At 45.1% G+C, this 24,000-nt stretch overlaps 42 non-coding genes and 9 pseudogenes across 42 annotated transcripts; all 51 read right to left on the reverse strand.

Annotated features, from left to right (window-relative positions):
• Positions 1 to 209: 209 nt before the first annotated feature.
• LOC142927225 (5S ribosomal RNA) lies at positions 210 to 328 on the reverse strand. Its single transcript, XR_012944150.1, has one exon. It is a non-coding gene; the product is annotated as a 5S ribosomal RNA (ribosomal RNA).
• Positions 329 to 760: 432 nt separating this feature from the next.
• On the reverse strand, positions 761 to 880 carry LOC142926976 (5S ribosomal RNA). Its single transcript, XR_012943900.1, has one exon. It is a non-coding gene; the product is annotated as a 5S ribosomal RNA (ribosomal RNA).
• Positions 881 to 1,133: 253 nt separating this feature from the next.
• Positions 1,134 to 1,252, reverse strand: LOC142928794 (5S ribosomal RNA). Its single transcript, XR_012945105.1, has one exon. It is a non-coding gene; the product is annotated as a 5S ribosomal RNA (ribosomal RNA).
• Positions 1,253 to 1,505: 253 nt separating this feature from the next.
• On the reverse strand, positions 1,506 to 1,624 carry LOC142926009 (5S ribosomal RNA). Its single transcript, XR_012942933.1, has one exon. It is a non-coding gene; the product is annotated as a 5S ribosomal RNA (ribosomal RNA).
• Positions 1,625 to 2,055: 431 nt separating this feature from the next.
• LOC142928174 (5S ribosomal RNA) lies at positions 2,056 to 2,174 on the reverse strand (annotated as a pseudogene).
• Positions 2,175 to 2,426: 252 nt separating this feature from the next.
• LOC142927427 (5S ribosomal RNA) lies at positions 2,427 to 2,545 on the reverse strand. Its single transcript, XR_012944351.1, has one exon. It is a non-coding gene; the product is annotated as a 5S ribosomal RNA (ribosomal RNA).
• Positions 2,546 to 2,975: 430 nt separating this feature from the next.
• LOC142926028 (5S ribosomal RNA) lies at positions 2,976 to 3,094 on the reverse strand. Its single transcript, XR_012942952.1, has one exon. It is a non-coding gene; the product is annotated as a 5S ribosomal RNA (ribosomal RNA).
• A 252-nt stretch (positions 3,095 to 3,346) lies between these two features.
• LOC142927976 (5S ribosomal RNA) lies at positions 3,347 to 3,465 on the reverse strand (annotated as a pseudogene).
• A 431-nt stretch (positions 3,466 to 3,896) lies between these two features.
• On the reverse strand, positions 3,897 to 4,015 carry LOC142925849 (5S ribosomal RNA). The gene has a single exon (XR_012942772.1). It is a non-coding gene; the product is annotated as a 5S ribosomal RNA (ribosomal RNA).
• A 253-nt stretch (positions 4,016 to 4,268) lies between these two features.
• Positions 4,269 to 4,387, reverse strand: LOC142927764 (5S ribosomal RNA). Its single transcript, XR_012944688.1, has one exon. It is a non-coding gene; the product is annotated as a 5S ribosomal RNA (ribosomal RNA).
• Positions 4,388 to 4,819: 432 nt separating this feature from the next.
• LOC142928795 (5S ribosomal RNA) lies at positions 4,820 to 4,938 on the reverse strand. Its single transcript, XR_012945106.1, has one exon. It is a non-coding gene; the product is annotated as a 5S ribosomal RNA (ribosomal RNA).
• Positions 4,939 to 5,365: 427 nt separating this feature from the next.
• LOC142927537 (5S ribosomal RNA) lies at positions 5,366 to 5,484 on the reverse strand. The gene has a single exon (XR_012944461.1). It is a non-coding gene; the product is annotated as a 5S ribosomal RNA (ribosomal RNA).
• Positions 5,485 to 5,911: 427 nt separating this feature from the next.
• Positions 5,912 to 6,030, reverse strand: LOC142926029 (5S ribosomal RNA). Its single transcript, XR_012942953.1, has one exon. It is a non-coding gene; the product is annotated as a 5S ribosomal RNA (ribosomal RNA).
• Positions 6,031 to 6,283: 253 nt separating this feature from the next.
• On the reverse strand, positions 6,284 to 6,402 carry LOC142927429 (5S ribosomal RNA). The gene has a single exon (XR_012944353.1). It is a non-coding gene; the product is annotated as a 5S ribosomal RNA (ribosomal RNA).
• A 424-nt stretch (positions 6,403 to 6,826) lies between these two features.
• Positions 6,827 to 6,945, reverse strand: LOC142927710 (5S ribosomal RNA). The gene has a single exon (XR_012944633.1). It is a non-coding gene; the product is annotated as a 5S ribosomal RNA (ribosomal RNA).
• Positions 6,946 to 7,197: 252 nt separating this feature from the next.
• Positions 7,198 to 7,316, reverse strand: LOC142928232 (5S ribosomal RNA; annotated as a pseudogene).
• A 431-nt stretch (positions 7,317 to 7,747) lies between these two features.
• Positions 7,748 to 7,866, reverse strand: LOC142928797 (5S ribosomal RNA). The gene has a single exon (XR_012945108.1). It is a non-coding gene; the product is annotated as a 5S ribosomal RNA (ribosomal RNA).
• Positions 7,867 to 8,118: 252 nt separating this feature from the next.
• Positions 8,119 to 8,237, reverse strand: LOC142927430 (5S ribosomal RNA). The gene has a single exon (XR_012944354.1). It is a non-coding gene; the product is annotated as a 5S ribosomal RNA (ribosomal RNA).
• A 426-nt stretch (positions 8,238 to 8,663) lies between these two features.
• Positions 8,664 to 8,782, reverse strand: LOC142927046 (5S ribosomal RNA). The gene has a single exon (XR_012943970.1). It is a non-coding gene; the product is annotated as a 5S ribosomal RNA (ribosomal RNA).
• A 252-nt stretch (positions 8,783 to 9,034) lies between these two features.
• On the reverse strand, positions 9,035 to 9,153 carry LOC142928235 (5S ribosomal RNA; annotated as a pseudogene).
• A 431-nt stretch (positions 9,154 to 9,584) lies between these two features.
• On the reverse strand, positions 9,585 to 9,703 carry LOC142928798 (5S ribosomal RNA). Its single transcript, XR_012945109.1, has one exon. It is a non-coding gene; the product is annotated as a 5S ribosomal RNA (ribosomal RNA).
• A 253-nt stretch (positions 9,704 to 9,956) lies between these two features.
• LOC142928163 (5S ribosomal RNA) lies at positions 9,957 to 10,075 on the reverse strand (annotated as a pseudogene).
• Positions 10,076 to 10,503: 428 nt separating this feature from the next.
• Positions 10,504 to 10,622, reverse strand: LOC142928699 (5S ribosomal RNA). Its single transcript, XR_012945010.1, has one exon. It is a non-coding gene; the product is annotated as a 5S ribosomal RNA (ribosomal RNA).
• Positions 10,623 to 11,049: 427 nt separating this feature from the next.
• LOC142926030 (5S ribosomal RNA) lies at positions 11,050 to 11,168 on the reverse strand. The gene has a single exon (XR_012942954.1). It is a non-coding gene; the product is annotated as a 5S ribosomal RNA (ribosomal RNA).
• A 252-nt stretch (positions 11,169 to 11,420) lies between these two features.
• On the reverse strand, positions 11,421 to 11,539 carry LOC142926787 (5S ribosomal RNA). Its single transcript, XR_012943711.1, has one exon. It is a non-coding gene; the product is annotated as a 5S ribosomal RNA (ribosomal RNA).
• A 431-nt stretch (positions 11,540 to 11,970) lies between these two features.
• Positions 11,971 to 12,089, reverse strand: LOC142926031 (5S ribosomal RNA). Its single transcript, XR_012942955.1, has one exon. It is a non-coding gene; the product is annotated as a 5S ribosomal RNA (ribosomal RNA).
• A 427-nt stretch (positions 12,090 to 12,516) lies between these two features.
• LOC142926840 (5S ribosomal RNA) lies at positions 12,517 to 12,635 on the reverse strand. The gene has a single exon (XR_012943764.1). It is a non-coding gene; the product is annotated as a 5S ribosomal RNA (ribosomal RNA).
• A 252-nt stretch (positions 12,636 to 12,887) lies between these two features.
• Positions 12,888 to 13,006, reverse strand: LOC142925818 (5S ribosomal RNA). Its single transcript, XR_012942741.1, has one exon. It is a non-coding gene; the product is annotated as a 5S ribosomal RNA (ribosomal RNA).
• A 431-nt stretch (positions 13,007 to 13,437) lies between these two features.
• LOC142926032 (5S ribosomal RNA) lies at positions 13,438 to 13,556 on the reverse strand. Its single transcript, XR_012942956.1, has one exon. It is a non-coding gene; the product is annotated as a 5S ribosomal RNA (ribosomal RNA).
• A 427-nt stretch (positions 13,557 to 13,983) lies between these two features.
• Positions 13,984 to 14,102, reverse strand: LOC142926033 (5S ribosomal RNA). Its single transcript, XR_012942957.1, has one exon. It is a non-coding gene; the product is annotated as a 5S ribosomal RNA (ribosomal RNA).
• Positions 14,103 to 14,533: 431 nt separating this feature from the next.
• On the reverse strand, positions 14,534 to 14,652 carry LOC142926034 (5S ribosomal RNA). The gene has a single exon (XR_012942958.1). It is a non-coding gene; the product is annotated as a 5S ribosomal RNA (ribosomal RNA).
• Positions 14,653 to 15,079: 427 nt separating this feature from the next.
• LOC142926036 (5S ribosomal RNA) lies at positions 15,080 to 15,198 on the reverse strand. Its single transcript, XR_012942960.1, has one exon. It is a non-coding gene; the product is annotated as a 5S ribosomal RNA (ribosomal RNA).
• Positions 15,199 to 15,450: 252 nt separating this feature from the next.
• On the reverse strand, positions 15,451 to 15,569 carry LOC142926444 (5S ribosomal RNA). The gene has a single exon (XR_012943369.1). It is a non-coding gene; the product is annotated as a 5S ribosomal RNA (ribosomal RNA).
• A 431-nt stretch (positions 15,570 to 16,000) lies between these two features.
• Positions 16,001 to 16,119, reverse strand: LOC142926037 (5S ribosomal RNA). The gene has a single exon (XR_012942961.1). It is a non-coding gene; the product is annotated as a 5S ribosomal RNA (ribosomal RNA).
• Positions 16,120 to 16,371: 252 nt separating this feature from the next.
• On the reverse strand, positions 16,372 to 16,490 carry LOC142928331 (5S ribosomal RNA; annotated as a pseudogene).
• Positions 16,491 to 16,918: 428 nt separating this feature from the next.
• Positions 16,919 to 17,037, reverse strand: LOC142928799 (5S ribosomal RNA). Its single transcript, XR_012945110.1, has one exon. It is a non-coding gene; the product is annotated as a 5S ribosomal RNA (ribosomal RNA).
• A 431-nt stretch (positions 17,038 to 17,468) lies between these two features.
• On the reverse strand, positions 17,469 to 17,587 carry LOC142928800 (5S ribosomal RNA). Its single transcript, XR_012945111.1, has one exon. It is a non-coding gene; the product is annotated as a 5S ribosomal RNA (ribosomal RNA).
• A 252-nt stretch (positions 17,588 to 17,839) lies between these two features.
• Positions 17,840 to 17,958, reverse strand: LOC142926443 (5S ribosomal RNA). Its single transcript, XR_012943368.1, has one exon. It is a non-coding gene; the product is annotated as a 5S ribosomal RNA (ribosomal RNA).
• A 252-nt stretch (positions 17,959 to 18,210) lies between these two features.
• LOC142928146 (5S ribosomal RNA) lies at positions 18,211 to 18,329 on the reverse strand (annotated as a pseudogene).
• Positions 18,330 to 18,756: 427 nt separating this feature from the next.
• On the reverse strand, positions 18,757 to 18,875 carry LOC142928801 (5S ribosomal RNA). Its single transcript, XR_012945112.1, has one exon. It is a non-coding gene; the product is annotated as a 5S ribosomal RNA (ribosomal RNA).
• Positions 18,876 to 19,127: 252 nt separating this feature from the next.
• Positions 19,128 to 19,246, reverse strand: LOC142928522 (5S ribosomal RNA; annotated as a pseudogene).
• Positions 19,247 to 19,673: 427 nt separating this feature from the next.
• Positions 19,674 to 19,792, reverse strand: LOC142928803 (5S ribosomal RNA). The gene has a single exon (XR_012945114.1). It is a non-coding gene; the product is annotated as a 5S ribosomal RNA (ribosomal RNA).
• Positions 19,793 to 20,044: 252 nt separating this feature from the next.
• Positions 20,045 to 20,163, reverse strand: LOC142928804 (5S ribosomal RNA). Its single transcript, XR_012945115.1, has one exon. It is a non-coding gene; the product is annotated as a 5S ribosomal RNA (ribosomal RNA).
• Positions 20,164 to 20,416: 253 nt separating this feature from the next.
• On the reverse strand, positions 20,417 to 20,535 carry LOC142928491 (5S ribosomal RNA; annotated as a pseudogene).
• A 427-nt stretch (positions 20,536 to 20,962) lies between these two features.
• Positions 20,963 to 21,081, reverse strand: LOC142926683 (5S ribosomal RNA). The gene has a single exon (XR_012943607.1). It is a non-coding gene; the product is annotated as a 5S ribosomal RNA (ribosomal RNA).
• A 252-nt stretch (positions 21,082 to 21,333) lies between these two features.
• On the reverse strand, positions 21,334 to 21,452 carry LOC142926649 (5S ribosomal RNA). The gene has a single exon (XR_012943573.1). It is a non-coding gene; the product is annotated as a 5S ribosomal RNA (ribosomal RNA).
• A 427-nt stretch (positions 21,453 to 21,879) lies between these two features.
• Positions 21,880 to 21,998, reverse strand: LOC142928805 (5S ribosomal RNA). Its single transcript, XR_012945116.1, has one exon. It is a non-coding gene; the product is annotated as a 5S ribosomal RNA (ribosomal RNA).
• Positions 21,999 to 22,425: 427 nt separating this feature from the next.
• Positions 22,426 to 22,544, reverse strand: LOC142928806 (5S ribosomal RNA). The gene has a single exon (XR_012945117.1). It is a non-coding gene; the product is annotated as a 5S ribosomal RNA (ribosomal RNA).
• A 252-nt stretch (positions 22,545 to 22,796) lies between these two features.
• On the reverse strand, positions 22,797 to 22,915 carry LOC142926403 (5S ribosomal RNA). The gene has a single exon (XR_012943328.1). It is a non-coding gene; the product is annotated as a 5S ribosomal RNA (ribosomal RNA).
• Positions 22,916 to 23,346: 431 nt separating this feature from the next.
• On the reverse strand, positions 23,347 to 23,465 carry LOC142928807 (5S ribosomal RNA). Its single transcript, XR_012945118.1, has one exon. It is a non-coding gene; the product is annotated as a 5S ribosomal RNA (ribosomal RNA).
• Positions 23,466 to 23,717: 252 nt separating this feature from the next.
• LOC142926650 (5S ribosomal RNA) lies at positions 23,718 to 23,836 on the reverse strand. Its single transcript, XR_012943574.1, has one exon. It is a non-coding gene; the product is annotated as a 5S ribosomal RNA (ribosomal RNA).
• Between the last annotated feature and the right edge of the window lie 164 nt (positions 23,837 to 24,000).

Here is a 24,000-nt window from a genome sequence, read left to right on the forward strand (position 1 = left end):
TCAACATTCAACTATACTCCTGGAGGTCATCGCTCGTGAAAACTTTTTTTCTGAGCTCCTGGTTTAGCCCCGAAAGAGTGGCATCAAACAGTATTTTGCAAAAAATATTGATCCCAATGCAGTACACCATATCGACGTGAAATTGGCAGGTGCACTAACTGGATGAGTCGAAGTGTAAAAAGCGACCCATCCAGATACAACAATGCAAAAGCCTACAACACCTGGTATTCCCAGGCAGTCTCCCATCCAAGTACTAACCAGGCTCGACACTGCTTAGCTTCCGAGATCAGACGAGATCGCGCGCATTCAGGGTGAGATGGTCGTAGGCCATGCTTGGAAAGACCTGTCGCACATTCAGCTGTATTAAACAATCAACATTCAACTATACTTCTTGAGGTCATCGCTCAAAAAAACCTTTATACTGCTAGAAACGAAGTTGTAAACTGAGTGTACCAGCCTGCAATAGATTAATGTGTCCGTCCGTCCGTCCGTCCCCTTTCAATACTTTAACGAAGTGAAATCTCGTGCTGTTGTGTGTATAAAATCAGTAATAGACAGCGCAGAGACTTGTCCTACCAGCCAACTCTGCAGGGACCTGTTTCTGAGCTCCTGGTTGAGCCCTGAAAGAGTGGCATCAAACATTATATTACAAAAAATATTGATCCCAATGCAGTACACCATATCCACTTGAAATTGGCAGGTGCACTCACTGGATGAGTCGAAGTGTAAAAAGCGACCCATCCAGATACAATAATGCAAAAGCCTACAACACCTGGTATTCCCAGGCAGTCTCCCATCCAAGTACTAACCAGGCTCGACCATGCTTAGCTTCCGAGACTCAGACGAGATCGGGCGCATTCAGGGTGATATGGTCGTAGGCCGTGCTTGCAGAGACCTGTCGAACACTCATATGTATAAAACAATCAACATTCAACTATACTCCTGGAGGTGATCGCTCGTGAAAACTTTTATTCTGAGCTCCTGGTTTAGCCCCGAAAGAGTGGCATCAAACAGTATTTTGCCAAAAATAATTGATCCCAATGCAGTACACCATATCGACGTGAAATTGGCAGGTGCACTCACTGGATGAGTCGAAGTGTAAAAAGCGACCCATCCAGATACAATAATGCAAAAGCCTACAACACCTGGTATTCCCAGGCAGTCTCCCATCCAAGTACTAACCAGGCTCGACCATGCTTAGCTTCCGAGATCAGACGAGATCGGGCGCATTCAGGGTGATATGGTCGTAGGCCGTGCTTACAGAGACCTGTCGAACACTCATATGTATAAAACAATCAACATTCAACTATACTCCTGGAGGTCATCGCTCGTGAAAACGTTTATTCTGAGCTCCTGGTTTAGCCCCGAAAGAGTGGCATCAAACAGTATTTTGCCAAAAATTATTGATCCCAATGCAGTACACCATATCGACGTGAAATTGGCAGGTGCACTAACTGGATGAGTCGAAGTGTAAAAAGCGAACCATTCAGATACAACAATGCAAAAGCCTACAACACCTGGTATTCCCAGGCAGTCTCCCATCCAAGTACTAACCAGGCTCGACCATGCTTAGCTTCCGAGATCAGACGAGATCGGGCGCATTCAGGGTGATATGGTCGTAGGTCATGCTTGGAAAGACCTGTCGCACATTCAGATGTATTAAACAATCAACATTCAACTATACTTCTGGAGGTCGTCGCTCAAAAAACCTTTATACTGGTAGAAACGAAGTTGTAAACTGATTGTACCAGCCTGCAATAGATTAATGTGTCCGTCCGTCCGTCCGTCACCTTTCAATACTTTAACGAAGTGAAATCTCGTGCTGTTGGGTGTATAAAATCAGTAATAGACAGCGCAGAGACTTGTCCTACCAGCCCACTCTGCAGGGACCTGTTTCTGAGCTCCTGGTTGAGCCCCGAAAGAGTGACATCAAACATTATATTACAAAAAATATTGATCCCAATACAGTACACCATATCGACGTGAAATTGGCAGGTGCACTAACGGGATGAGTCGAAGTGTAAAAATCGACCCATCCAGATACAACAATGCAAAAGCCTACAACACCTAGTATTCCCAGGCAGTCTCCCATCCAAGTACTAACCAGGGTCGACCATGCTTAGCTTCCGAGATCAGACGATATCGGGCGCATTCAGGGTGATATGGTCGTAGGCCGTGTTTGCAGAGACCTGTCGAACACTCATATGTATAAAACAATCAACATTCAAATATACTCCTGGAGGTCATCGCTCGTGAAAACGTTTATTCTGAGCTCCTGGTTTAGCCCCGAAAGAGTGGCATCAAACATTATATTACAAAAAATATTGATCCCAATACAGTACACCATATCGACGTGAAATTGGCAGGTGCACTAACTGGATGAGTCGAAGTGTAAAAAGCGACCCATCCAGATACAACAATGCAAAAGCCTACAACACCTGGTATTCCCAGGCAGTCTCCCATCCAAGTACTAACCAGGCTCGACCATGCTTAGCTTCCGAGATAAAACGAGATCGGGCGCATTCAGGGTGATATGGTCGTAGGCCATGCTTGGAAAGACCTGTCGCACATTCAGATGTATTAAACAATCAACATTCAACTATACTTCTGGAGGTCGTCGCTCAAAAAACCTTTATTCTGGTAGAAACGAAGTTGTAAACTGATTGTACCAGCCTGCAATAGATTAATGTGTCCATCCGTCCGTCCGTCCCCTTTCAATACTTTAACGAAGTGAAATCTCGTGCTGTTGGGTGTATAAAATCAGTAATAGACAGCGCAGAGACTTGTCCTACCAGCCCACTCTGCAGGGACCTGTTTCTGAGCTCCTGGTTGAGCCCCGAAAGAGTGGCATCAAACATTATATTACAAAAAATATTGATCTCAATACAGTACACCATATCGACGTGAAATTGGCAGGTGCACTAACTGGATGAGTCGAAGTGAAAAAACGACCCATCCAGATACAACAATGCAAAAGCCTACAACACCTAGTATTCCCAGGCAGTCTCCCATCCAAGTACTAACCAGGCTCGACCATGCTTAGCTTCCGAGATCAGACGAGATCGGGCGCATTCAGGGTGATATGGTCGTAGGCCGTGCTTGCAGAGACCTGTCGAACACTCATATGTATAAAACAATCAACATTCAAATATACTCCTGGAGGTCATCGCTCGTGAAAACGTTTATTCTGAGCTCCTGGTTTAGCCCCGAAAGAGTGGCATCAAACATTATATTACAAAAAATATTGATCCCAATACAGTACACCATATCGACGTGAAATTGGCAGGTGCACTAACTGGATGAGTCGAAGTGTAAAAAGCCACCCATCCAGATACAACAATGCAAAAGCCTACAACACCTGGTATTCCCAGGCAGTCTCCCATGCAAGTACTAACCAGACTCGACCGTGCTTAGCTTCCGAGATCAGATGACATCGGGCGCATTCAGGGTGATATGGTCGTAGGCCATGCTTGGAAAGACCTGTCGCACATTCAGATGTATTAAACAATCAACATTCAACTATACTTCTGGAGGTCATCGCTCAAAAAACCTTTATACTGGTAGAAACGAAGTTGTAAACTGAGTGTACCAGCCTGCAATGGATTAATGTGTCCGTCCGTCCGTCCGTCCCCTTTCAATACTTTAACGGAGTGAAATCTCATGCTGTTGGGTGTATAAAATCAGTAATAGACAGCGCAGAGACTTGTCCTACCAGCCCACTCTGCAGGGACCTGTTTCTGAGCTCCTGGTTGAGCCCCGAAAGAGTGGCATCAAACATTATATTACAAAAAATATTGATCCCAATACAGTACACCATATCGACGTGAAATTGGCAGGTGCACTAACTGGATGAGTTGAAGTGTAAAAAGCGACCCATCCAGATACAACAATGCAAAGGCCTACAACACCTGGTATTCCCAGGCAGTCTCCCATCCAAGTACTAACCAGGCTCGACCATGCTTAGCTTCCGAGATCAGACGAGATCGGGCGCATTCAGGGTGATATGGTCGTTGGCCGTGCTTGCAGAGACCTGTCGAACACTCATATGTATAAAACAATCAACATTCAACTATACTCCTGGAGGTCATCGCTCGTGAAAAGGTTTATTCTGAGCTCCTGGTTTAGCCCCGAATGAGTGGCATCAAACAGTATTTTGCAAAAAATTATTGATCCCAATGCAGTACACCATATCGACGTGAAATTGGCAGGTGCACTAACTGGATGAGTCGAAGTGTAAAAAGCGACCCATCCAGATACAACAATGCAAAAGCCTACAACACCTGGTATTCCCAGGCAGTCTCCCATCCAAGTACTCACCAGGCTCGACTCTGCTTAGCTTCCGAGATCAAACGAGATCGCGCGCATTCAGGGTGAGATGGTCGTAGGCCATGCTTGGAAAGACCTGTCGCACATTCAGCTGTATTAAACAATCAACATTCAACTATACTTCTGGAGGTCATCGCTCAAAAAACCTTTATACTGGTAGAAACGAAGTTGTAAACTGAGTGTACCAGCCTGCAATAGATTAATGTGTCCGTCCGTCCGTCCGTCCCCTTTCAATACTTTAACGAAGTGAAATCTCGTGCTGTTGGGTGTATAAAATCAGTAATAGACAGCGCAGAGACTTGTCCTACCAGCCCACTCTGCAGGGACCTGTTTCTGAGCTCCTGGTTGAGCCCCGAAAGAATGGCATCAAACATTATATTACAAAAAAATATTGATCCCAATGCAGTACACCATATCGACTTGAAATTGGCAGGTGCACTCACTGGATGAGTCGAAGTGTAAAAAGCGACCCATCCAGATACAACAATGCAAAAGCCTACAACACCTGGTATTCCCAGGCAGTCTCCCATCCAAGTACTAACCAGGCTCGACCATGCTTAGCTTCCGAGATCAGACGAGATCGGGCGCATTCAGGGTGATATGGTCGTAGGCCATGCTCGGAAAGAGCTGTCGCACATTCAGCTGTATTAAACAATCAACATTCAACTATACTTCTGGAGGTCATCGCTCAAAAAACCTTTATACTGGTAGAAACGAAGTTGTAAACTGAGTGTACCAGCCTGTAATAGATTAATGTGTCCGTCCGTCCGTCCCCTTTCAATACTTTAACGAAGTGAAATCTCGTGCTGTTGGGTGTATAAAATCAGTAATAGACAGCGCAGAGACTTGTCCTACCAGCCCACTCTGCAGGGACCTGTTTCTGAGCTCCTGGTTGAGCCCCGAAAGAGTGGCATCAAACATTATATTACAAAAAATATTGATCCCAATACAGTACACCATATCGACGTGAAATTGGCAGGTGTACTAACTGGATGAGTCGAAGTGTAAAAATCGACCCATCCAGATACAACAATGCAAAAGCCTACAACACCTAGTATTCCCAGGCAGTCTCCCATCCAAGTACTAACCAGGGTCAACCATGCTTAGCTTCCGAGATCAGACGAGATCAGGCGCATTCAGGGTGATATGGTCGTAGGCCATGCTCGGAAAGAGCTGTCGCACATTCAGCTGTATTAAACAATCAACATTCAACTATACTTCTGGAGGTCATCGCTCAAAAAACCTTTATACTGGTAGAAACGAAGTTGTAAACTGAGTGTACCAGCCTGTAATAGATTAATGTGTCCGTCCGTCCGTCCCCTTTCAATACTTTAACGAAGTGAAATCTCGTGCTGTTGGGTGTATAAAATCAGTAATAGACAGCGCAGAGACTTGTCCTACCAGCCCACTCTGCAGGGACCTGTTTCTGAGCTCCTGGTTGAGCCCCGAAAGAGTGGCATCAAACATTATATTACAAAAAATATTGATCCCAATACAGTACACCATATCGACGTGAAATTGGCAGGTGCACTAACTGGATGAGTCGAAGTGTAAAAATCGACCCATCCAGATACAACAATGCAAAAGCCTACAACACCTAGTATTCCCAGGCAGTCTCCCATCCAAGTACTAACCAGGCTCGACCATGCTTAGCTTCCGAGATCAGACGAGATCGGGCGCATTCAGGGTGATATGGTCGTAGGCCGTGCTTGCAGAGACCTGTCGAACACTCATATGTATAAAACAATCAACATTCAAATATACTCCTGGAGGTCATCGCTCGTGAAAACGTTTATTCTGAGCTCCTGGTTTAGCCCCGAAAGAGTGGCATCAAACATTATATTACAAAAAAATATTGATCCCAATACAGTACACCATATCGACGTGAAATTGGCAGGTGCACTAACTGGATGAGTCGAAGTGTAAAAAGCGACCCATCCAGATACAACAATGCAAAAGCCTACAACACCTGGTATTCCCAGGCAGTCTCCCATCCAAGTACTAACCAGGCTCGACCATGCTTAGCTTCCGAGATAAAACGAGATCGGGCGCATTCAGGGTGATATGGTCGTAGGCCATGCTTGGAAAGACCTGTCAACATTCAGATGTATTAAACAATCAACATTCAACTATACTTCTGGAGGTCGTCGCTCAAAAAACCTTTATTCTGGTAGAAACGAAGTTGTAAACTGATTGTACCAGCTGCAATAGATTAATGTGTCCGTCCGTCCGTCCCCTTTCAATACTTTAACGAAGTGAAATCTCGTGCTGTTGGGTGTATAAAATCAGTAATAGACAGCGCAGAGACTTGTCCTACCAGCCCACTCTGCAGGGACCTGTTTCTGAGCTCCTGGTTGAGCCCCGAAAGAGTGGCATCAAACATTATATTACAAAAAATATTGATCCCAATACAGTACACCATATCGACGTGAAATTGGCAGGTGCACTAACTGGATGAGTCGAAGTGAAAAAACGACCCATCCAGATACAACAATGCAAAAGCCTACAACACCTAGTATTCCCAGGCAGTCTCCCATCCAAGTACTAACCAGGGTCGACCATGCTTAGCTTCCGAGATCAGACGAGATCAGGCGCATTCAGGGTGATATGGTCGTAGGCCGTGCTTGCAGAGACCTGTCGAACACTCATATGTATAAAGCAATCAACATTCAAATATACTCCTGGAGGTCATCGCTCGTGAAAACGTTTATTCTGAGCTCCTGGTTTAGCCCCGAAAGAGTGGCATCAAACATTATATTACAAAAAATATTGATCCCAATACAGTACACCATATCGACGTGAAATTGGCAGGTGCACTAACTGGATGAGTCGAAGTGTAAAAAGCGACCCATCCAGATACAACAATGCAAAAGCCTACAACACCTGGTATTCCCAGGCAGTGTCCCATGCAAGTACTAACCAGACTCGACCATGCTTAGCTTCCGAGATCAGATGACATCGGGCGCATTCAGGGTGATATGGTCGTAGGCCATGCTTGGAAAGACCTGTCGCACATTCAGATGTATTAAACAATCAACATTCAACTATACTTCTGGAGGTCATCGCTCAAAAAACCTTTATACTGGTAGAAACGAAGTTGTAAACTGAGTGTACCAGCCTGCAATAGATTAATGTGTCCGTCCGTCTGTCCGTCCCCTTTCAATACTTTAACGAAGTGAAATCTCGTGCTGTTGGGTGTATAAAATCAGTAATAGACAGCCCAGAGACTTGTCCTACCAGCCCACTCTGCAGGGACCTGTTTCTGAGCTCCTGGTTGAGCCCCGAAAGAGTGGCATCAAACATTATATTACAAAAAATATTGATCCCAATACAGTACACCATATCGACGTGAAATTGGCAGGTGCACTAACTGGATGAGTCGAAGTGTAAAAAGCAACCCATCCAGATACAACAATGCAAAAGCCTACAACACCTGGTATTCCCAGGCAGTCTCCCATCCAAGTACTAACCAGGCTCGACCATGCTTAGCTTCCGAGATCAGACGAGATCGGGCGCATTCAGGGTGATATGGTCGTAGGCCGTGCTTGCAGAGACCTGTCGAACACTCATATGTATAAAACAATCAACATTCAAATATACTCCTGGAGGTCATCGCTCGTGAAAACGTTTATTCTGAGCTCCTGGTTTAGCCCCGAAAGAGTGGCATCAAACATTATATTACAAAAAATATTGATCCCAATACAGTACACCATATCGACGTGAAATTGGCAGGTGCACTAACTGGATGAGTCGAAGTGTAAAAAGCGACCCATCCAGATACAACAATGCAAAAGCCTACAACACCTGGTATTCCCAGGCAGTCTCCCATCCAAGTACTAACCAGGCTCGACCATGCTTAGCTTCCGAGATAAAACGAGATCGGGCGCATTCAGGGTGATATGGTCGTAGGCCATGCTTGGAAAGACCTGTCGCACATTCAGATGTATTAAACAATCAACATTCAACTATACTTCTGGAGGTCGTCGCTCAAAAAACCTTTATTCTGGTAGAAACGAAGTTGTAAACTGATTGTACCAGCCTGCAATAGATTAATGTGTCCGTCCGTCCGTCCCCTTTCAATACTTTAACGAAGTGAAATCTCGTGCTGTTGGGTGTATAAAATCAGTAATAGACAGCGCAGAGACTTGTCCTACCAGCCCACTCTGCAGGGACCTGTTTCTGAGCTCCTGGTTGAGCCCCGAAAGAGTGGCATCAAACATTATATTACAAAAAATATTGATCCCAATACAGTACACCATATCGACGTGAAATTGGCAGGTGCACTAACTGGATGAGTCGAAGTGAAAAAACGACCCATCCAGATACAACAATGCAAAAGCCTACAACACCTAGTATTCCCAGGCAGTCTCCCATCCAAGTACTAACCAGGCTCGACCATGCTTAGCTTCCGAGATCAGACGAGATCGGGCGCATTTAGGGTGATATGGTCGTAGGCCGTGCTTGCAGAGACCTGTCGAACACTCATATGTATAAAGCAATCAACATTCAAATATACTCCTGGAGGTCATCGCTCGTGAAAACGTTTATTCTGAGCTCCTGGTTTAGCCCCGAAAGAGTGGCATCAAACATTATATTACAAAAAATATTGATCCCAATACAGTACACCATATCGACGTGAAATTGGCAGGTGCACTAACTGGATGAGTCGAAGTGTAAAAAGCGACCCATCCAGATACAACAATGCAAAAGCCTACAACACCTGGTATTCCCAGCCAGTCTCCCATGCAAGTACTAACCAGACTCGACCATGCTTAGCTTCCGAGATCAGATGACATCGGGCGCATTCAGGGTGATATGGTCGTAGGCCATGCTTGGAAAGACCTGTCGCACATTCAGATGTATTAAACAATCAACATTCAACTATACTTCTGGAGGTCATCGCTCAAAAAACCTTTATACTGGTAGAAACGAAGTTGTAAACTGAGTGTACCAGCCTGCAATAGATTAATGTGTCCGTCCGTCTGTCCGTCCCCTTTCAATACTTTAACGAAGTGAAATCTCGTGCTGTTGGGTGTATAAAATCAGTAATAGACAGCGCAGAGACTTGTCCTACCAGCCCACTCTGCAGGGACCTGTTTCTGAGCTCCTGGTTGAGCCCCGAAAGAGTGGCATCAAACATTATATTACAAAAAATATTGATCCCAATACAGTACACCATATCGACGTGAAATTGGCAGGTGCACTAACTGGATGAGTCGAAGTGTAAAAAGCAACCCATCCAGATACAACAATGCAAAAGCCTACAACACCTGGTATTCCCAGGCAGTCTCCCATCCAAGTACTAACCAGGCTCGACCATGCTTAGCTTCCGAGATCAGACGAGATCGGGCGCATTCAGGGTGATATGGTCGTAGGCCGTGCTTGCAGAGACCTGTCGAACACTCATATGTATAAAACAATCAACATTCAACTATACTCCTGGAGGTCATCGCTCGTGAAAACGTTTATTCTGAGCTCCTGGTTTAGCCCCGAAAGAGTGGCATCAAACAGTATTTTGCAAAAAATTATTGATCCCAATGCAGTACACCATATCGACGTGAAATTGGCAGGTGCACTAACTGGATGAGTCGAAGTGTAAAAAGCGACCCATCCAGATACAACAATGCAAAAGCCTACAACACCTGGTATTCCCAGGCAGTCTCCCATCCAAGTACTCACCAGGCTCGACTCTGCTTAGCTTCCGAGATCAAACGAGATCGCGCGCATTCAGGGTGAGATGGTCGTCGGCCATGCTTGGAAAGACCTGTCGCACATTCAGCTGTATTAAACAATCAACATTCAACTATACTTCTGGAGGTCATCGCTCAAAAAACCTTTATACTGGTAGAAACGAAGTTGTAAACTGAGTGTACCAGCCTGCAATAGATTAATGTGTCCGTCCGTCCGTCCCCTTTCAATACTTTAACGAAGTGAAATCTCGTGCTGTTGGGTGTATAAAATCAGTAATAGACAGCGCAGAGACTTGTCCTACCAGCCCACTCTGCAGGGACCTGTTTCTGAGCTCCTGGTTGAGCCCCGAAAGAATGGCATCAAACATTATATTACAAAAAAATATTGATCCCAATGCAGTACACCATATCGACTTGAAATTGGCAGGTGCACTCACTGGATGAGTCGAAGTGTAAAAAGCGACCCATCCAGATACAACAATGCAAAAGCCTACAACACCTGGTATTCCCAGGCAGTCTCCTATCCAAGTACTAACCAGGCTCGACCATGCTTAGCTTCCGAGATCAGACGAGATCGGGCGCATTCAGGGTGATATGGTCGTAGGCCATGCTCGGAAAGACCTGTCGCACATTCAGCTGTATTAAACAATCAACATTCAACTATACTTCTGGAGGTCATCGCTCAAAAAACCTTTATACTGGTAGAAACGAAGTTGTAAACTGAGTGTACCAGCCTGTAATAGATTAATGTGTCCGTCCGTCCGTCCCCTTTCAATACTTTAACGAAGTGAAATCTCGTGCTGTTGGGTGTATAAAATCAGTAATAGACAGCGCAGAGACTTGTCCTACCAGCCCACTCTGCAGGGACCTGTTTCTGAGCTCCTGGTTGAGCCCCGAAAGAGTGGCATCAAACATTATATTACAAAAAATATTGATCCCAATACAGTACACCATATCGACGTGAAATTGGCAGGTGCACTAACTGGATGAGTCGAAGTGTAAAAATCGACCCATCCAGATACAACAATGCAAAAGCCTACAACACCTAGTATTCCCAGGCAGTCTCCCATCCAAGTACTAACCAGGCTCGACCATGCTTAGCTTCCGAGATCAGACGAGATCGGGCGCATTCAGGGTGATATGGTCGTAGGCCGTGCTTGCAGAGACCTGTCGAACACTCATATGTATAAAACAATCAACATTCAAATATACTCATGGAGGTCATCGCTCGTGAAAACGTTTATTCTGAGCTCCTGGTTTAGCCCCGAAAGAGTGGCATCAAACTTTATATTACAAAAAATATTGATCCCAATACAGTACACCATATCGACGTGAAATTGGCAGGTGCACTAACTGGATGAGTCGAAGTGTAAAAAGCGACCCATCCAGATACAACAATGCAAAAGCCTACAACACCTGGTACTCCCAGGCAGTCTCCCATCCAAGTACTAACCAGGCTCGACTATGCTTAGCTTCCGAGATCAGACGAGATCGGGCGCATTCAGGGTGATATGGTCGTAGGCCATGCTTGGAAAGACCTGTCGCACATTCAGATGTATTAAACAATCAACATTCAACTATACTTCTGGAGGTCGTCGCTCAAAAAACCTTTATACTGGTAGAAACGAAGTTGTAAACTGATTGTACCAGCCTGCAATAGATTAATGTGTCCGTCCGTCCGTCCGTCCCCTTTCAATACTTTAACGAAGTGAAATCTCGTGCTGTTGGGTGTATAAAATCAGTAATAGACAGCACAGAGACTTGTCCTACCAGCCCACTCTGCAGGGACCTGTTTCTGAGCTCCTGGTTGAGCCCCGAAAGAGTGGCATCAAACATTATATTACAAAAAATATTGATCCCAATACAGTACACCATATCGACGTGAAATTGGCAGGTGCACTAACTGGATGAGTCGAAGTGTAAAAATCGACCCATCCAGATACAACAATGCAAAAGCCTACAACACCTAGTATTCCCAGGCAGTCTCCCATCCAAGTACTAACCAGGCTCGACCATGCTTAGCTTCCGAGATCAGACGAGATCGGGCGCATTCAGGGTGATATGGTCGTAGGCCATGCTTGGAAAGACCTGTCGCACATTCAGCTGTATTAAACAATCAACATTCAACTATACTTCTGGAGGTCATCGCTCAAAAAACCTTTATACTGGTAGAAACGAAGTTGTAAACTGAGTGTACCAGCCTGTAATAGATTAATGTGTCCGTCCGTCCGTCCCCTTTCAATACTTTAACGAAGTGAAATCTCGTGCTGTTGGGTGTATAAAATCAGTAATAGACAGCGCAGAGACTTGTCCTACCAGCCCACTCTGCAGGGACCTGTTTCTGAGCTCCTGGTTGAGCCCCGAAAGAGTGGCATCAAACATTATATTACAAAAAATATTGATCCCAATACAGTACACCATATCGACGTGAAATTGGCAGGTGCACTAACTGGATGAGTCGAAGTGTAAAAATCGACCCATCCAGATACAACAATGCAAAAGCCTACAATACCTAGTATTCCCAGGCAGTCTCCCATCCAAGTACTAACCAGGCTCGACCATGCTTAGCTTCCGAGATCAGACGAGATCGGGCGCATTCAGGGTGATATGGTCGTAGGCCGTGCTTGCAGAGACCTGTCGAACACTCATATGTATAAAACAATCAACATTCAAATATACTCATGGAGGTCATCGCTCGTGAAAACGTTTATTCTGAGCTCCTGGTTTAGCCCCGAAAGAGTGGCATCAAACATTATATTACAAAAAATATTGATCCCAATACAGTACACCATATCGACGTGAAATTGGCAGGTGCACTAACTGGATGAGTCGAAGTGTAAAAAGCGACCCATCCAGATACAACAATGCAAAAGCCTACAACACCTGGTACTCCCAGGCAGTCTCCCATCCAAGTACTAACCAGGCTCGACCATGCTTAGCTTCCGAGATCAGACGAGATCGGGCGCATTCAGGGTGATATGGTCGTAGGCCATGCTTGGAAAGACCTGTCGCACATTCAGATGTATTAAACAATCAACATTCAACTATACTTCTGGAGGTCGTCGCTCAAAAAACCTTTATACTGGTAGAAACGAAGTTGTAAACTGATTGTACCAGCCTGCAATAGATTAATGTGTCCGTCCGTCCGTCCGTCCCCTTTCAATACTTTAACGAAGTGAAATCTCGTGCTGTTGGGTGTATAAAATCAGTAATAGACAGCGCAGAGACTTGTCCTACCAGCCCACTCTGCAGGGACCTGTTTCTGAGCTCCTGGTTAAGCCCCGAAAGAGTGGCATCAAACATTATATTACAAAAAATATTGATCCCAATACAGTACACCATATCGACGTGAAATTGGCAGGTGCACTAACTGGATGAGTCGAAGTGTAAAAATCGACCCATCCAGATACAACAATGCAAAAGCCTACAACACCTAGTATTCCCAGGCAGTCTCCCATCCAAGTACTAACCAGGCTCGACCATGCTTAGCTTCCGAGATCAGACGAGATCGGGCGCATTCAGGGTGATATGGTCGTAGGCCATGCTTGGAAAGACCTGTCGCACATTCAGCTGTATTAAACAATCAACATTCAACTATACTTCTGGAGGTCATCGCTCAAAAAACCTTTATACTGGTAGAAACTAAGTTGTAAACTGAGTGTACCAGCCTGTAATAGATTAATGTGTCCGTCCGTCCGTCCCCTTTCAATACTTTAACGAAGTGAAATCTCGTGCTGTTGGGTGTATAAAATCAGTAATAGACAGCGCAGAGACTTGTCCTACCAGCCCACTCTGCAGGGACCTGTTTCTGAGCTCCTGGTTGAGCCCCGAAAGAGTGGCATCAAACATTATATTACAAAAAATATTGATCCCAATACAGTACACCATATCGACGTGAAATTGGCAGGTGCACTAACTGGATGAGTCGAAGTGTAAAAATCGACCCATCCAGATACAACAATGCAAAAGCCTACAACACCTAGTATTCCCAGGCAGTCTCCCATCCAAGTACTAACCAGGCTCGACCATGCTTAGCTTCCGAGATCAGACGAGATCGGGCGCATTCAGGGTGATATGGTCGTAGGCCATGCTTGGAAAGACCTGTCGCACATTCAGATGTATTAAACAATCAACATTCAACTATACTTCTGGAGGTCGTCGCTCAAAAAACCTTTATACTGGTAGAAACGAAGTTGTAAACTGATTGTACCAGCCTGCAATAGATTAATGTGTCCGTCCGTCCGTCCGTCCCCTTTCAATACTTTAACGAAGTGAAATCTCGTGCTGTTGGGTGTATAAAATCAGTAATAGACAGCGCAGAGACTTGTCCTACCAGCCCACTCTGCAGGGACCTGTTTCTGAGCTCCTGGTTAAGCCCCGAAAGAGTGGCATCAAACATTATATTACAAAAAATATTGATCCCAATACAGTACACCATATCGACGTGAAATTGGCAGGTGCACTAACTGGATGAGTCGAAGTGTAAAAATCGACCCATCCAGATACAACAATGCAAAAGCCTACAACACCTAGTATTCCCAGGCAGTCTCCCATCCAAGTACTAACCAGGCTCGACCATGCTTAGCTTCCGAGATCAGACGAGATCGGGCGCATTCAGGGTGATATGGTCGTAGGCCATGCTTGGAAAGACCTGTCGCACATTCAGCTGTATTAAACAATCAACATTCAACTATACTTCTGGAGGTCATCGCTCAAAAAACCTTTATACTGGTAGAAACTAAGTTGTAAACTGAGTGTACCAGCCTGTAATAGATTAATGTGTCCGTCCGTCCGTCCCCTTTCAATACTTTAACGAAGTGAAATCTCGTGCTGTTGGGTGTATAAAATCAGTAATAGACAGCGCAGAGACTTGTCCTACCAGCCCACTCTGCAGGGACCTGTTTCTGAGCTCCTGGTTGAGCCCCGAAAGAGTGGCATCAAACATTATATTACAAAAAATATTGATCCCAATACAGTACACCATATCGACGTGAAATTGGCAGGTGCACTAACTGGATGAGTCGAAGTGTAAAAATCGACCCATCCAGATACAACAATGCAAAAGCCTACAACACCTAGTATTCCCAGGCAGTCTCCCATCCAAGTACTAACCAGGCTCGACCATGCTTAGCTTCCGAGATCAGACGAGATCGGGCGCATTCAGGGTGATATGGTCGTAGGCCGTGCTTGCAGAGACCTGTCGAACACTCATATGTATAAAACAATCAACATTCAAATATACTCCTGGAGGTCATCGCTCGTGAAAACGTTTATTCTGAGCTCCTGGTTTAGCCCCGAAAGAGTGGCATCAAACATTATATTACAAAAAATATTGATCCCAATACAGTACACCATATCGACGTGAAATTGGCAGGTGCACTAACTGGATGAGTCGAAGTGTAAAAAGCGACCCATCCAGATACAACAATGCAAAAGCCTACAACACCTGGTACTCCCAGGCAGTCTCCCATCCAAGTACTAAACAGGCTCGACCATGCTTAGCTTCCGAGATCAGACGAGATCGGGCGCATTCAGGGTGATATGGTCGTAGGCCATGCTTGGAAAGACCTGTCGCACATTCAGATGTATTAAACAATCAACATTCAACTATACTTCTGGAGGTCGTCGCTCAAAAAACCTTCATACTGGTAGAAACGAAGTTGTAAACTGATTGTACCAGCCTGCAATAGATTAATGTGTCCGTCCGTCCGTTTGTCCCCTTTCAATACTTTAACGAAGTGAAATCTCGTGCTGTTGGGTGTATAAAATCAGTAATAGACAGCGCAGAGACTTTTCCTACCAGCCCACTCTGCAGGGACCTGTTTCTGAGCTCCTGGTTGAGCCCCGAAAGAGTGGCATCAAACATTATATTACAAAAAATATTGATCCCAATACAGTACACCATATCGACGTGAAATTGGCAGGTGCACTAACTGGATGAGTCGAAGTGTAAAAATCGACCCATCCAGATACAACAATGCAAAAGCCTACAACACCTAGTATTCCCAGGCAGTCTCCCATCCAAGTACTAACCAGGCTCGACCATGCTTAGCTTCCGAGATCAGACGAGATCGGGCGCATTCAGGGTGATATGGTCGTAGGCCGTGCTTGCAGAGACCTGTCGAACACTCATATGTATAAAACAATCAACATTCAACTATACTCCTGGAGGTCATCGCTCGTGAAAACGTTTATTCTGAGCTCCTGGTTTAGCCCCGAAAGAGTGGCATCAAACATTATATTACAAAAAATATTGATCCCAATACAGTACACCATATCGACGTGAAATTGGCAGGTGCACTAACTGGATGAGTCGAAGTGTAAAAAGCGACCCATCCAGATACAACAATGCAAAAGCCTACAACACCTGGTATTCCCAGGCAGTCTCCCATGCAAGTACTAACCAGACTCGACCGTGCTTAGCTTCTGAGATCAGATGACATCGGGCGCATTCAGGGTGATATGGTCGTAGGCCATGCTTGGAAAGACCTGTCGCACATTCAGATGTATTAAACAATCAACATTCAACTATACTTCTGGAGGTCATCGCTCAAAAAACCTTTATACTGGTAGAAACGAAGTTGTAAACTGAGTGTACCAGCCTGCAATAGATTAATGTGTCCGTCCGTCCGTCCCCTTTCAATACTTTAACGAAGTGAAATCTCGTGCTGTTGGGTGTATAAAATCAGTAATAGACAGCGCAGAGACTTGTCCTACCAGCCCACTCTGCAAGGACCTGTTTCTGAGCTCCTGGTTGAGCCCCGAAAGAATGGCATCAAACATTATATTACAAAAAAATATTGATCCCAATGCAGAACACCATATCGACTTGAAATTGGCAGGTGCACTCACTGGATGAGTCGAAGTGTAAAAAGCGACCCATCCAGATACAACAATGCAAAAGCCTACAACACCTGGTATTCCCAGGCAGTCTCCCATCCAAGTACTAACCAGGCTCGACCATGCTTAGCTTCCGAGATCAGACGAGATCGGGCGCATTCAGGGTGATATGGTCGTAGGCCATGCTGGGAAAGACCTGTCGCACATTCAGCTGTATTAAACAATCAACATTCAACTATACTTCTGGAGGTCATCGCTCAAAAAACCTTTATACTGGTAGAAACGAAGTTGTAAACTGAGTGTATCAGCCTGCAATAGATTAATGTGTCCGTCCGTCCGTCCGTCCCCTTTCAATACTTTAACGAAGTGAAATCTCGTGCTGTTGGGTGTATAAAATCAGTAATAGACAGCGCAGAGACTTGTCCTACCAGCCCACTCTGCAGGGACCTGTTTCTGAGCTCCTGGTTGAGCCCCGAAAGAATGGCATCAAACAATATATTACAAAAAATATTGATCCCAATGCAGTACACCATATCGACTTGAAATTGGCAGGTGCACTCACTGGATGAGTCGAAGTGTAAAAAGCGACCCATCCAGATACAACAATGCAAAAGCCTACAACACCTGGTATTCCCAGGCAGTCTCCCATCCAAGTACTAACCAGGCTCGACCATGCTTAGCTTCCGAGATCAGACGAGATCGGGCGCATTCAGGGTGATATGGTCGTAGGCCATGCTTGGAAAGACCTGTCGCACATTCAGATGTATAAAACAATCAACATGCAACTATACTTCTCGAGGTCATCGCTCATAAAACCTTTAATCTGAGCTCCTGGTTGATCCCCGAAAGAGTGGCATCAAACATTATTTTACGAGAAAATATTCATCCCAATGCAGTACACCATATCGACGTGAAATTGACAGGTGCACTCACTGCATGAGTCGAAGTGTAAAAGGCGTGCCATCCAGATCCAAATATACAAAAGCCTACAACACCTGGTATTCCCAGGCAGTCTCCCATCCAAGTACTAACCAGGCTCGACCATGCTTAGCTTCCGAGATCAGACGAGATCGGGCGCATTCAGTGTGATATGGTCGTAGGCCGTGCTTGCAGAGACCTGTCGAACACTCATATGTATAAAACAATCAACATTCAACTACACTCCTGGAGGTCATCGCTCGTGAAAACGTTTATTCTGAGCTCCTGGTTTAGCCCCGAAAGAGTGGCATCAAACAGTATTTTGCAAAAAATATTGATCCCAATGCAGTACACCATATCGACGTGAAATTGGCAGGTGCACTAACTGGATGAGTCGAAGTGTAAATAGCGACCCATCCAGATACAACAATGCAAAAGCCTACAACACCTGGTATTCCCAGGCAGTCTCCCATCCAAGTACTAACCAGGCTCGACTCTGCTTAGCTTCCAAGATCAGACGAGATCGCACGCATTCAGGGTGAGATGGTCGTAGGCCATGCTTGGAAAGACCTGTCGCACATTCAGCTGTATTAAACAATCAACATTCAACTATACTTCTGGAGGTCATCGCTCAAAAAACCTTTATACTGGTAGAAACGAAGTTGTAAACTGAGTGTACCAGCCTGCAATAGATTAATGTGTCCGTCCGTCCGTCCCCTTTCAATACTTTAACGAAGTGAAATCTCGTGCTGTTGGGTGTATAAAATCAGTAATAGACAGCGCAGAGACTTGTCCTACCAGCCCACTCTGCAGGGACCTGTTTCTGAGCTCCTGGTTGAGCCCCGAAAGAGTGGCATCAAACATTATATTACAAAAAATATTGATCCCAATGCAGTACACCATATCCACTTGAAATTGGCAGGTGCACTCACTGGATGAGTCGAAGTGTAAAAAGCGACCCATCCAGATACAATAATGCAAAAGCCTACAACACCTGGTATTCCCAGGCAGTCTCCCATCCAAGTACTAACCAGGCTCGACCATGCTTAGCTTCCGAGATCAGACGAGATCGGGCGCATTCAGGGTGATATGGTCGTAGGCCGTGCTTGCAGAGACCTGTCGAACACTCATATGTATAAAACAATCAACATTCAACTATACTCCTGGAGTTCATCGCTCGTGAAAACGTTTATTCTGAGCTCCTGGTTTAGCCCCGAAAGAGTGGCATCAAACAGTATTTTGCAAAAAATATTGATCCCAATGCAGTACACCATATCGACGTGAAATTGGCAGGTGCACTAACTGGATGAGTCGAAGTGTAAATAGCGACCCATCCAGATACAACAATGCAAAAGCCTACAACACCTGGTATTCCCAGGCAGTCTCCCATCCAAGTACTAACCAGGCTCGACTCTGCTTAGCTTCCAAGATCAGACGACATCGCGCGCATTTAGGGTGAGATGGTCGTAGGCCATGCTTGGAAAGACCTGTCGCACATTCAGCTGTATTAAACAATCAACATTCAACTATACTTCTTGAGGTCATCGCTCAAAAAACCTTTATACTGGTAGAAACGAAGTTGTAAACTGAGTGTACCAGCCTGCAATAGATTAATGTGTCCGTCCGTCCGTCCCCTTTCAATACTTTAACGAAGTGAAATCTCGTGCTGTTGGGTGTATAAAATCAGTAATAGACAGCGCAGAGACTTGTCCTACCAGCCCACTCTGCAGGGACCTGTTTCTGAGCTCCTGGTTGAGCCCCGAAAGAGTGGCATCAAACATTATATTACAAAAAATATTGATCCCAATGCAGTACACCATATCCACTTGAAATTGGCAGGTGCACTCACTGGATGAGTCGAAGTGTAAAAAGCGACCCATCCAGATACAATAATGCAAAAGCCTACAACACCTGGTATTCCCAGGCAGTCTCCCATCCAAGTACTAACCAGGCTCGACCATGCTTAGCTTCCGAGATCAGACGAGATCGGGCGCATTCAGGGTGATATGGTCGTAGGCCGTGCTTGCAGAGACCTTTCGAACACTCATATGTATAAAACAATCAACATTCAACTATACTCCTGGAGGTCATCGCTCGTGAAAACGTTTATTCTGAGCTCCTGGTTTAGCCCCGAAAGAGTGGCATCAAACATTATATTACAAAAAATATTGATCCCAATGCAGTACACCATATCGACTTGAAATTGGCAGGTGCACTCACTGGATGAGTCGAAGTGTAAAAAGCGACCCATCCAGATACAATAATGCAAAAGCCTACAACACCTGGTATTCCCAGGCAGTCTCCCATCCAAGTACTAACCAGGCTCGACCATGCTTAGCTTCCGAGATCAGACGAGATCGGGCGCATTCAGGGTGATATGGTCGTAGGCCGTGCTTGCAGAGACCTGTCGAACACTCATATGTATAAAACAATCAACATTCAACTATACTCCTGGAGGTCATCGCTCGTGAAAACGTTTATTCTGAGCTCCTGGTTTAGCCCCGAAAGAGTGGCATCAAACAGTATTTTGCAAAAAATTATTGATCCCAATGCAGTACACCATATCGACGTGAAATTGGCAGGTGCACTAACTAGATGAGTCGAAGTGTAAAAAGCGACCCATTCAGATACAACAATGCAAAAGCCTACAACACCTGGTATTCCCAGGCAGTCTCCCATTCAAGTCCTAACCAGGCTCGACTTTGCTTAGCTTCCGAGATCAGACGAGATCGCGCGCATTCAGGGTGAGATGGTCGTAGGCCATGCTTGGAAAGACCTGTCGCACATTCAGCTGTATTAAACAATCAACATTCAACAATACTTCTGGAGGTCATCGCTCAAAAAACCTTTATACTGGTAGAAACGAAGTTGTAAACTGAGTGTACCAGCCTGCAATAGATTAATGTGTCCGTCCGTCCGTCCCCTTTCAATACTTTAACGAAGTGAAATCTCGTGCTGTTGGGTGTATAAAATCAGTAATAGACAGCGCAGAGACTTGTCCTACCAGCCCACTCTGCAGGGACCTGTTTCTGAGCTCCTGGTTGAGCCCCGAAAGAGTGGCATCAAACATTATATTACAAAAAATATTGATCCCAATGCAGTACACCATATCGACTTGAAATTGGCAGGTGCACTCACTGGATGAGTCGAAGTGTAAAAAGCGACCCATCCAGATACAATAATGCAAAAGCCTACAACACCTGGTATTCCCAGGCAGTCTCCCATCCAAGTACTAACCATGCTCGACCATGCTTAGCTTCCGAGATCAGACGAGATCGGGCGCATTCAGGGTGATATGGTCGTAGGCCGTGCTTGCAGAGACCTGTCGAACACTCATATGTATAAAACAATCAACATTCAACTATACTCCTGGAGGTCATCGCTCGTGAAAACGTTTATTCTGAGCTCCTGGTTTAGCCCCGAAAAAGTGGCATCAAACAGTATTTTACAAAAAATATTGATCCCAATGCAGTACACCATATCGACGTGAAATTGACAGGTGCACTCACTGCATGAGTCGAAGTGTAAAAAGCGTGCCATCCAGATCCAAATATACAAAAGCCTACAACACCTGGTATTCCCAGGCAGTCTCCCATGCAAGTACTAACCAGACTCGACCGTGCTTAGCTTCCGAGATCAGATGAGATCGGGCGCATTCAGGGTGATATGGTCGTAGGCCATGCTTGAAAAGACCTGTCGCACATTCAGATATATTAAACAATCAACATTCAACTATACTTCTGGAGGTCATCGCTGAAAAAACCTTTATACTGGTAGAAACGAAGTTGTAAACTGAGTGTACCAGCCTGCAATAGATTAATGTGTCCGTCCGTCCGTCCCCTTTCAATACTTTAACGAAGTGAAATCTCGTGCTGTTGGGTGTATAAAATCAGTAATAGACAGCGCAGAGACTTGTCCTACCAGCCCACTCTGCAGGGACCTGTTTCTGAGCTCCTGGTTGAGCCCCGAAAGAGTGGCATCAAACATTATATTACAAAAAATATTGATCCCAATACAGTACACCATATCGACGTGAAATTGGCAGGTGCACTAACTGGATGAGTCGAAGTGTAAAAAGCGACCCATCCAGATACAACAATACAAAAGCCTACAACACCTGGTATTCCCAGGCAGTCTCCCATCCAAGTACTAACCAGGCTCGACCATGCTTAGCTTCCGAGATCAGACGAGATCGGGCGCATTCAGGGTGATATGGTCGTAGGCCATGCTTGGAAAGACCTGTCGCACATTCAGATGTATTAAACAATCAACATTCAACTATACTTCTGGAGGTCATCGCTCAAAAAACCTTTATACTGGTAGAAACGAAGTTGTAAACTGATTGTACCAGCCTGCAATAGATTAATGTGTCCGTCCGTCCGTCCCCTTTCAATACTTTAACGAAGTGAAATCTCGTGCTGTTGGGTGTATAAAATCAGTAATAGACAGCGCAGAGACTTGTCCTACCAGCCCACTCTGCAGGGACCTGTTTCTGAGCTCCTGGTTGAGCCCCGAAAGAGTGGCATCAAACATTATATTACAAAAAATATTGATCCCAATGCAGTACACCATATCGACTTGAAATTGCCAGGTGCACTCACTGGATGAGTCGAAGTGTAAAAAGCGACCCATCCAGATACAATAATGCAAAAGCCTACAACACCTGGTATTCCCAGGCAGTCTCCCATCCAAGTACTAACCAGGCTCGACCATGCTTAGCTTCCGAGATCAGACGAGATCGGGCGCATTCAGGGTGATATGGTCGTAGGCCGTGCTTGCAGAGACCTGTCGAACACTCATATGTATAAAACAATCAACATTCAAATATACTCCTGGAGGTCATCGCTCGTGAAAACGTTTATTCTGAGCTCCTGGTTTAGCCCCGAAAGAGTGGCATCAAACATTATATTACAAAAAATATTGATCCCAGTACAGTACACCATATCGACGTGAAATTGGCAGGTGCACTAACTGGATGAGTCGAAGTGTAAAAAGCGACCCATCCAGATACAACAATGCAAAAGCCTACAACACCTGGTATTCCCAGGCAGTCTCCCATCCAAGTACTAACCAGGCTCGACTATGCTTAGCTTCCGAGATCAGACGAGATCGGGCGCATTCAGGGTGATATGGTCGTAGGCCATGCTTGGAAAGACCTGTCGCACATTCAGATGTATTAAACAATCAACATTCAACTATACTTCTGGAGGTCATCGCTCAAAAAACCTTTATACTGGTAGAAACGAAGTTGTAAACTGATTGTACCAGCCTGCAATAGATTAATGTGTCCGTCCGTCCGTCCGTCCCCTTTCAATACTTTAACGAAGTGAAATCTCGTGCTGTTGGGTGTATAAAATCAGTAATAGACAGTGCAGAGACTTGTCCTACCAGCCCACTCTGCAGGGACCTGTTTCTGAGCTCCTGGTTGAGCCCCGAAAGAGTGGCATCAAACATTATATTACAAAAAATATTGATCCCAATGCAGTACACCATATCGACTTGAAATTGGCAGGTGCACTCACTGGATGAGTCGAAGTGTAAAAAGCGACCCATCCAGATACAATAATGCAAAAGCCTACAACACCTGGTATTCCCAGGCAGTCTCCCATCCAAGTACTAACCAGGCTCGACCATGCTTAGCTTCCGAGATCAGACGAGATCGGGCGCATTCAGGGTGATATGGTCGTAGGCCGTGCTTGCAGAGACCTGTCGAACACTCATATGTATAAAACAATCAACATTCAACTATACTCCTGGAGGTCATCGCTCGTGAAAACGTTTATTCTGAGCTCCTGGTTTAGCCCCGAAAAAGTGGCATCAAACAGTATTTTACAAAAAATATTGATCCCAATGCAGTACACCATATCGACGTGAAATTGACAGGTGCACTCATTGCATGAGTCGAAGTGTAAAAAGCGTGCCATCCAGATCCAAATATACAAAAGCCTACAACACCTGGTATTCCCAGGCAGTCTCCCATGCAAGTACTAACCAGACTCGACCGTGCTTAGCTTCCGAGATCAGATGAGATCGGGCGCATTCAGGGTGATATGGTCGTAGGCCATGCTTGAAAAGACCTGTCGCACATTCAGATGTATTAAACAATCAACATTCAACTATACTTCTGGAGGTCATCGCTGAAAAAACCTTTATACTGGTAGAAACGAAGTTGTAAACTGAGTGTACCAGCCTGCAATAGATTAATGTGTCCGTCCGTCCGTCCCCT

The sequence above is a fragment of the Petromyzon marinus genome, chromosome 23, assembly GCF_048934315.1.
Source record: "Petromyzon marinus isolate PM22_M1 ecotype Great Lakes invasive population chromosome 23, UKy_Petmar_22M1.pri1.0, whole genome shotgun sequence".
Classification (NCBI taxonomy): domain Eukaryota; kingdom Metazoa; phylum Chordata; class Hyperoartia; order Petromyzontiformes; family Petromyzontidae; genus Petromyzon; species Petromyzon marinus.